A 10,381-nucleotide genomic window follows, 5' to 3' on the forward strand; every position below is an offset into this window, starting at 1 on the left:
TGTCTATTTCTATGTATTAAACAAAGCTCTTAAGTCTCCTGGTCTTATTAGTGTGGCTTTGTGTGGTAGGTGTCCAGTGACACAGTCCTGATAGGGGTTCAGTTGCACACCAAGTTTAGCCCCAGCTCATGCCCCCCCCAAGGCCACCTGTTAAGATTCAGCAAGCAATCCCCAGATTCTGTGCTTATAGTTGCCTCAAGAAACCACAGCAGAAACCGAGGCCAGCTACTACCAGCATGAGTCCTGGCGCCATTCAGCAAGGAGCACTGGATTTGCCGAATACACAACTGATGTGACTTTGGTGGGCTTGCAAGTTGTGGAGCTAGAGTTTCAGGGAATCCTCTAGGCAGAGAGACCTCTGTTATCCAGCTTGATGACGTCTCAGCTATAGAAATGCTGCTTCTGGGGAGGGCTCAACAAAGGAACAATGGGTACCACTAGCACTTCTTCCCGGGAAAGATCCTCACCTCCAGCCCTCACTCCAACAACCCTGTAAGTCCCTGGTGCCCCCTGAGCAGCTGACCTGGCTCTCGCTCAGAGCAAGCAGGTCCGTCACTGTGAAAGTCCACTTGCAGACACAGCCCCTTTCAGACACATCTGTCCCACTCAGCCGCTCTGAATCAGGCAACCTCATGTCTTCACCCCCTCCTACCTCCTACCATTGGGGGGAGATTTCTTATTTCCCTCCCTAGTTGTAGTGCTTCTGTTCATCTAGATCCCAGGCAACTTTGTTTGCTGTTTGCTCTATGTTTCTGTCACAATTCTGATTTGGTCGCAAGAGGGTTGAACAAAGCCTCTATCATCTAAGCCATTTTTTTCCCCTCTTCTATTGTTTTTGATACTATGCAAATGGAATATCTTTCTTCATTTCTTTTTCAAATAGTTCATATTTAGCATATAGAAACACAACTGATTTCTGTATGTTGATTTTGTATCCTTCAGCTTTACTGAATTCGTTTGTTATTCTAACAGTATTTTCGTGGAACCTTTAGTATTTCTATATATTAGACTGTGTCATCTTTCTTTCTGATTTAGATGGCTGTTAGTCTTTTTCTTGCCTTATTCCTATGGCTATAACTTCTGGTACTATGTTGAATAGAAAAGGTGATAATGGGAATTCTTGTCTTGTTCCTGATCTTAGAGGGAAGGTTTTTAATTTCTCACCATTGAGTATGATGTTAGCTATTGACTTGATATATATGGCCTTCATTATGTTGAGGAACATTCCTTCTATACTTAATTTGTTGTGAGTTTTTATCATGAAAGGATGTTAAATTTTGTCAAATGTTTTTTTCTGAACCTCATATTGAAATGATTATATAATTTATATCCTTTATTGTGTTAATGTAATATGTCAGTTTTATTGATTTGTCTATGTCAAACCATTTTTGCTTACCAGGGATGAATATCACTTGATCATGATGAATGATTCTTTCAATGTGCTCTTGAATTCAGTTTGCTAGTATTTTTTACATCCGTGTTCATCAGAGATATTGGCTTATAATTTTCTTTTTTTGTAGCATCCTTATCTGGCTTTGGTATTAGGGTAATGCCTGCCTCATAAAATAAATTTCAAAGTGTTCTTTCCTCTTCATTTTTTTTTTTTTTTGGAAGAGTTTGAGAAGGATTGGAATTAATTTTTCTTTGTTTGGTGGAATTCACCTGTCATACTATATGGTCCTGGGCTTTTGTTTGTTGGGAGATTTTTTTTATTACTGAACATAACAGTGATTTAAAATGGAAGCATCTGAGGATCAGGAAGTAAGGGGATTGAAATTATGGTCAGGAAGTGCTGTTATTTGTGGAGATGTCAGTTTTTGAGTCAGTGGAAACCAGAGGTTCCTCTGACCTTACTGTCTTGCTGAAGTCTCTAGTTCAAAGAATCAGTAAGCTCTCAACTAGTCCCCAAAAATTCAATTTAAGTGCAAAGGAGAGTCAGTTTGACTGATGTAGACAGAATCATGGGCACTGCTGTAAGTGCCCTGAAAGAATGTGAAAAAATACGAGGAAATCTTTCAACAGAGAGCTGCAAGGAGAAGCCCAGCTTTTTGTTCTTTTTCTTTGTTTGTTGAGCAATTTCAGGCATTACCAGATTGCCAGCTGCGACTGAATTTTTGGCCCATGAAAAGCACTATTGTTATTGTAACTGGGCAAAGTTATCAATAATAATAAACAGCACTTATCGAGGGCTTACTTTGTGTTTGACACTTTACACACATTATCCTATATAATCCTTATCCCAGCCTATGAAGAAGCTACTACAATTTTCTCCATTTTTCAAATCAGGAAACTGAGGTTAAGCAACTGGCCCTAAATCACAAAGCCAGTAAATAATGAGCTGAGTTTGAAATGCTTCAGATACTGGTCTATATTTAGACAACACAGGTGAAGAATGATCTGGGAAATACATATTTATAAACCTTAACTAGTACCTAAGAACTTTCAGAAATCAAATGTATTCCTATATGCATATTTTCCCACTCCTCTTGAAAAACATGATTATTTCTTCTTGTCACTATACTACAACAAACTATAAAATGATGCCGAGAAATACAAACAAAATTCCCTTTGTTCTGTCAGCCTCATAAACATTTTTCGTGCTATTAGATCAACAGGAATTCTCTTTGTCCATAGATCGCGCATTGATTTCTACCCCAGCTGTGCTTCCTCTCCTTTCGTTGATGGGAATCTTGGTCTTTCTCTTATTTGCCATACCTCTCTAAGCTAAGGAAACAAACATCTGAAGAAAACACATGGTTTCCATAATTAAGCACCTAAAAATACTTCATGACTTTGTCTTATTTAATATTCCGAACAATCTGCAAGGCAGGCACTGTCCTCCCAGTTCAGCATGAGGAAATGAGTCCAGGGATTGGGCCTCGTGGTTAACATCACACAACCAGGAAGGAGCCCAGGCTCACTCTGAGTCCATGTCCTTTGACAACAAAGCTTTGCTCTTTTCCTTTCTCTCATCATCCTTGTTCTTTCTTTCACTTCTGTACTTTTCAAACATAGATTTCATAAAACCTAAATAGGGAGTGGGGAGTGGAGAGGCAGGATGCAAAATATTTTAAAAAGAGAAATAGCCTTTCCTGGTTCTTCAGGTCTGGGTGGAGCATTTTAGACCCCCTACCCCTTACCGTTGGGACCGCCATTATCACTCAGCTGAGGTCTATAGGGTCTTTTCTTCTCGGATTAGCTAGTGAGGAATGAATTCCATGTGTTTGCACGTGTTGCGGAATAAACTGCTCCGGCCAATCTTACTGTCAATGGTTAGTCTGTCTGAGATTTGAGTCTGATCTGGTTAACACAGTTGGGAAGATTCATGTCTTTGCCTCTATATTTGAACTGCGTAATGTTATACTGCCACCTTGTGGTTTCTTTGTTGCGAGCTCAGAAAAAATAATCCCTGGCTTGTAAAGTCAGTCAAGTAAACTACAGGGAGCGAGTTGTAGCGGCAGCTGAAGGAGAAATGGAGATTTGGGAGAGAGTATGGGAGAGACGTCCTAATTTGTCAGGAAAAGCATAAGTCATGTTTGTCCCAAAGTAATTTACTGGTCATGAGCACAAGAATTGGAGTCAGACAGATCACAATTCGACCTTACCAACTAAATAACGCCCTCTTGGGCCTCAATTTTTTGTCTGTATAATAGGAATGGTAATAATTTCTCAGGGCTGTTGTAAGAATTAAACAAGACAACATGTGAGAAGTGGTTGGCCTTAAACCTGTCACATGATAATTTTTGCTATTATTATTATGGAGCTAAGAAAAGAACCATGCTTTCCTCCTCAAAGCCTAAAGAGAGCCTCCTTTCCCTGTCACTTCCTAGGATTCTCCCTTTCCACTTTGCTGCTCTTTGACTTGAAGCTGAAACATCTCATTTCCCCTTATTCTTGAAGCATGGCTTTAGGGCAGCCAAACAGCACGCACATTGCAAATCTCATCTTCATCCTCTAGTAGTTTTTTGACCTTTTGCCAAGTCAGGTAAACTTCCTGAGCCTTGGTTTCCTCATCTGTAAAATGGGCTAATAATAACCACATCTTCACATGATAATAAAATGTATTGTAAATAACACGTGCAAAGCATCTGCCTCAGTGTCTTGCACATAGTTGTTGTTCTACATGGTTATCACTATTGTCACCATTATTATTGTCATTACTACACTCGTTTACTGCAATTCTTCAATCCTTTCTTTGTCCTTCAGGAAGCAATAAAATCTTTAAGCTCACTTTAGCCTTCAAAGATGTATTGAGTAATTGGGAAAGAAAGAAGCAGTCCTTGTGCTGTCTATTCAGTTCTGATAAAACATTATTTTCCCATGATTTTATAACATATTTTCCTCAAGGCTAAAATGCAATTTTTTCATATTTGATGTTTCTGATATTGAAGTGTATTTTATAATCAATATGTATTTGTATGTTTCTTTTCTTCTCCTCAGCACCCAATTGCCCCGTCTAAAAAAGATATTGTTAAATCAGAGTATATCTTCTAGTTGATAACAATTTAGGACTAAGGAATATAAGTAGATTCCGCTTTCAACCACCCCAATATCCAAAAGTCTAGATTTATGGTGATATCTTGAATGTTCCCAGCCATAAGAATATGAATTCCCAAACCCACAATGTTCTTACTACATGGAGAAATCACGATGAGGAGACAGTGAGTTGGGTCATCCAAAGGTCCCACCCACATGGCTATATGATGGTTTCCTTCCCTTGCAACACAGAAGAAGTTCAGAACTCTTGTATTTCCCACTTCTACATATCTTAGAAACAAACGATAAGTCCTAAGCCCTCTAAACTCAAGTGGGAAAGATTTGGCTCTCTTTCCTGAATATGCAAATATTTAATCACTCCAGGGACACTTGAGCTGGCAGCATGGATGCAGAACACTGAAATTGCTCAACCTTAGGCCAAGTAGGGAACTGCACTTTCAAAGTTACCGAAATACAGCTGGAATCGCTGCCTTGGTTTCTAATGAATGGGGACTTGTTGAATAATTGAAAACAAGCCTAACATGCCTCATTCATTATTGTCAGAACTTTTAAAAAGGAGAAAAAGTCCCGATGCCAACTTTTGAAAAGTCCCTCTGGTCGATTTGCCTGCATAAAAACGAACCCGTCATCCCCAGCACTACAAGTCTTGGCAGCGCTTTCTCCAGCCCACCCCTTGGCACTGAAGAGAAAATGACCTTTGTAGCTGCTTCTTTGGAAAGGTAATTTCAGTGGTGTGGAATAACTAATAAGGATGGAGGAATAACTAACTGTTTCACTCTGGCCTAAACAGGCTGTTTCAGACACAGAGTGTAGCTGGTAGGTGAGCCAACCAATACCTTTTGCTAATTTTCCCAAAGAAAAACAAAGTGAACTTGGACACCTCAGGGCCCTAGAGAATATGCTGGCGGTCAAGCTGAGCTATTGCCTGTAACTGTGGTATCTGAAGAGTTGATGGCTTACTCTTTCTTTTCTCCTCCTGATGCACTTCTTCTGATGTTCATTCTCATTGTCAATTGCCCAGGACACCTGAGAAGGAGAGGTACCTATTAAAACACAGGTAGAAGTCATCAAACAGATAGTATTTAGCTTCCGTCTTTACCTGAGCTGAATAGAAACTCTGACACCAACATACAGATTTTCTGCGTGAGCCCCCTTCTCAAAACAAGCTATTTAAAGGCAATTATAGTGAGTGATCACAACTGAGTTATTATGTCCAGGTGCTGCCTCTGCTATCTGTAGCAAAGCAAAGCTGAAGAGGGCTTGGTTACAACTGAATAAAGATTTTTCTGAGATGCCACTGCTGATATGCCTTCAACTCAACTTGTGGGGATGTGACAAGAGATCCAATTTATGTATCTCCATAGCCAAAGTCAAACTCCATAGAAATAAAGCTTATAAAAGAGCTGGTCTAAAATAATGGCCTGCATTCTGGGCTATTTAAAGAAAGAAAGACAAATTCTTAATCCCAAACAAATCAAAACTCTCTGCTAAGGAGTAACAAACTGAAGAGGGATAGAGAATGGATCATGTCAGTCTTAAGGAGGTAAAAATAGTAAACCATTTATCTTCAAAGAACTAACCTTTCTTCCTGGAAAATAGAATCTTACAAGATGGATTAATTGTACTCCTCACATCTTTTAATTCTATTTCACTCTCTGGAAGCATCAAGCAGTTAAGCCAACATAACATTGTATATTTCATTTATTCAACAAATATTTGAGGGCCTACTTCATGTCATGCATTCTGCAGCAGTGAAGCTAAGCCCAATCTCAATCTTCACAGAGTTTACAGTCTGTTGGAGTTGACTTACTCTCTAGCCATGTCATGCAGCAGTAAGATAAATGGGAAAGAGCACAAGACTCAGAGTCAAGAAAATTGATGTCAAGATTTGACTCTGCCATTGACCTTATACATAATCATAAACAAATCACATGGGTCTCCTCGAGCCTTAGGAAAAGGATGGATGTTTGTGAGCTGCCACATAGTTTACTTTCTATTTGTGTTCCTCAGAGCTTAGAGAATCTTTAGGGCAAGATGGATGTTCATGGGACCAGGATAGCCCAAGGCCTTCTACCCTCCACTTCAACCTCGACTCTTCTACTTGCTTCTGTTTTAATACTTTGGAAATCAGAGTAAGATCTAATTTTGGGGTGAGGGAGCCTCAATGGCTAAAATAAAGTTTGAAAACTACTGTTCTAAATGATTTTAAAGTCCATTCCTGTTCTATGGCTTGTTTTCCCAAATTCCTTAGTTAATGTCTCTTATAGCATATGCCAGTCTTTCACCTCTGGCAGATAAATCACTGGGGGAGTTCTCTCTGAGGAAAGTTCCTCCCCTAGTAATATGTACTTCTCTCATAGATAGTGACCTAGCACCACCTTGTATGGCTTCTCCATCTCTCCTCTAATCCCCAGATTTCTTCTTCTCATCCTTCAAATATAAGATCACCACTATAAGGTCATCACTAGTATGAACAGCTCATTTCCTCTCTAAGTTACCATACTTGACAAATTTTCCTTGAATAAACCATTGTGTTTTCTATTTTAGCCATCATTATAGGCTGCCTGTTCTCCTTAGGGAAGATTTTTGGTTTTGTTTATTTGCTGGTTTATATTCCACTTTGTTCTCAGAAAGAATCTAAAGTTGTTTACAGGGATGCATAAAATACAAGATTGCATGGCATCTTTAAATGATGTCAAAGTAATATATGCACACATTTAAAAAAAATAAATAGTCCAGACAGAATTTTTTTAAAAAATCTGACTTCTCAGAACCAACTATTTTAAATCATTTAGCTATTCCTTTTTAATCCTGGTCATTGCTTTCATATCTCTTAGTAATATGTAGATATTGCTATTTCTTGATTTTTACATCTTTTACCTAATCTATTGATTTCTGTTATTATGGATGAGGAGTTAATGCTCACCTTTCCCATCCACCCAAGATACCACTATTTTAGGTAAATCAATATACATTTTTCTACTCTGATGACTGTGGAAAGGACAAGCAGTTTGCTAAGCATGAAGCTTAAATGAGAACCTAAAAGTGGAAAAACAAGGGCTAAGAAACAAAAGGAGCTAGAAATAAGATTAAAATGTACACTCTACAAGAAAACATATGGTTATTTCTTTGCTCCCATGAATAAACCACCACTTAGATCACTCTCAAGCTTATAATGTGCATAAAAACCACCTGGGATCTTGTTAAAAGGCAGATTGTGATGCAGTAGGTCTGAGTGGGGCCTGAGATTTTTGCATTCTGACGAGCTTGCAGGTGGTGAAGATTCTGCTGCCCCATAAACTACACTTTCAATAACAAGATCTTATCTGGTGACTTCCAGCTCTTCTCCACAAGAGCCCTGGGGACTCTTCTCAATAATCTCATTCTATTCCAGTTTTTACTCTACAGTGAAAGGCAATGTGGCATTAACCATATCTATGTTCACAGTGGGAGGAACAGATGTCCTGTCTGTGTCTTACAGATGAGAAATGCTGTGGCAGGTAAGGGGTTTGTGCCGGGCTAAATGGCAGAATTCTCTAATATAGAAGGAATTATTTCAATTTCTGCCTCTTGTTTTTCAATAATATTGACTATATTCCTTATGCTATACTCTATCTACATCTCTGTGTTTGCCTTTCTTTCTAGCAGATTCAGATGACTTTTAAACACTAAGAAACAAACTAAAGAACATATGTAGTTTGAGTCCGATGAACGTCCGTGCTAAGCAAAAGGCTAAGCAAATTATCAAGCACACATCCTGTTTTTTTTTTTTCTTTTGACTTGGCTGCTTTCAGTTCTCAAAGGGGCTCTTTCTTTGCTCTGACGCAACTAGGCTACCAGCCATCTGGAGATATAGGTTGATGGAAAAGACACCCAGTAAAAGCCCTCTTCTCCTTTACTATGGCTGTCCTGCAAAACAAAAGAAACTTTCTTTGAATATTCCTAGGAAGTGGTGACTTATTTTTATGTGAGTGTGAGTAAAGGCCAATGGTACACTATAAATGTTTAACAATTGCCTTTCAGGAAAAAAAAAAAAAAGCGGCGGTGGCAGGGGAGGGGATCCTGATTTGTAGAATTTGTCAATTGCCATGGTGTAAATACTCCCACTCTGGTCAATTACAAGCTATCAATGTGATTTTACTGAACATAAACTTAGAAAAAGATGAGTACAATTGGCTTTCACAAGCTGATAAGAGCTGGCTCCAGCATATCACAAGTAATGCATATAAGTTTAAAGCCAGACAACTAAAGCTGTATATTCAGTAAAGGTTTGCAATTGTTTTATCAACCTTTTCGTCACTTCTTTTCACAACCAAATTAAGCCAACCTGGCAAGGTATTAACAGTTGATAATTTCTCTTTATTATAAAGTATTTGGAAGAAATGTTCTCATCACATAAATTAGGCCCTTGGTCTACAGATAGCCTTCATAAATAGCTTTTTTTGTCTCCTACTGAATTATTGCCTTTGACCAAAGAAATAGATGGTTCCTATGCATTTGATAATCCTCTGGAAAGAGAAAAAAATTCTGCTACTCATATGCTTAAATTAAAACTATTCAAAATCTTTTATTATTCTCTAGTTATATATCTTAAGACACTGGAAAGGTGTGTTTGAAACAAATGTACTCATGAATTGAACTTGTTATTTGAAGGAATCAAGACAAATTTTGTAGGTAGGAACAAAATGATTTTATGGCTCCCGATCCAATGTTTCTTAAAACTTTGTAAGTGATCAATTTCTACTAGTTTAAGAATAGTTAGGTTGAACTTAAATTGTAAACCTTAGAAAATATATATTCTTTGACAGCTTTTAAGGGTTATGGAATTTCAGACATTTTTGCCTGGGAATAAATAGAAAGTGACTATAAGTAGATTGCTAGAATGACCACAAATTATTCCCTTCCCACAGAACCATGTCTTTTGCAATGTGACTTTGCACCTTTTCCCATTAAAAAGTAAAGTTTACTTTCCTACCTCTTGCGTGTGAGCTGGCCTCATGACTTCTTTGGCCAATTATAGTTTGACAAAGCAACATGCACAGTGCATGCTTCGGCTTCAGGAGGCCTTGTGAGAGTTCCCATTTGCTGCTTAGGGAAACCTGGCACCATGTGAACAAACCCAGGTTAGCCTCCTGGGGGATGACAGTCCACATAGAGCAAACGTAACCTATCAATCAGATGAACCTCCTACCCAGATACTAGCCAGACTTCTGCTGACCCAGTACCCAAAACACCTGAGCCCAGCCAAAATACCAAACCACAGTATCTCATACTAAATAGTGTTTGTTTAAGCTGCTAAGTTTTGCAGTGATTTTACAGGTAAAACTGTTACAATCACTTATAGATTAGAGAAATCCCAAAGACATACCAACCAAATGCAATGTGTGGATCTTTTATTTATTTATTTTTTTTGGATGCCAATTAAAGCCAAACCAACTGTTAAAATAATATTATTGAGATAGCGGGAAAAATTTTTAATGAAATAAATATTAGATGTTATTAAAGAATTATTACCAATTTTGTGAGATGTGATCATGGCATTATACTTAGGTTTTAAAAAAAGCCCTTAACTGCTAGGGACATAAATATATAAATATAAATATTCATACATAATGCATATACACATACATATATACGATAAATATATACACATATACACACAGAAATACTTAGGGGTAAAATAAAATTATGCTTGGAATTTGCTGTAACGTACTCCAACAATAAAAGACAAGGGAGGAGGGCAGGGAATAGAAGAGATAAAATAGGCAAAATGTTACAGTGGTGATGCTTCTTGAAGGCTAATCATGACTACATAGCAGTTTGTTATACTATTCTCTCTACTTTTGTATATGTTTGAAAATTTCCAAAATAATTTTTAAAAATA

Source organism: Pteropus vampyrus, unplaced genomic scaffold (genome assembly GCF_000151845.1).
Source record: "Pteropus vampyrus isolate Shadow unplaced genomic scaffold, Pvam_2.0 Scaffold70, whole genome shotgun sequence".
NCBI classification, from domain to species: Eukaryota; Metazoa; Chordata; class Mammalia; order Chiroptera; family Pteropodidae; genus Pteropus; species Pteropus vampyrus.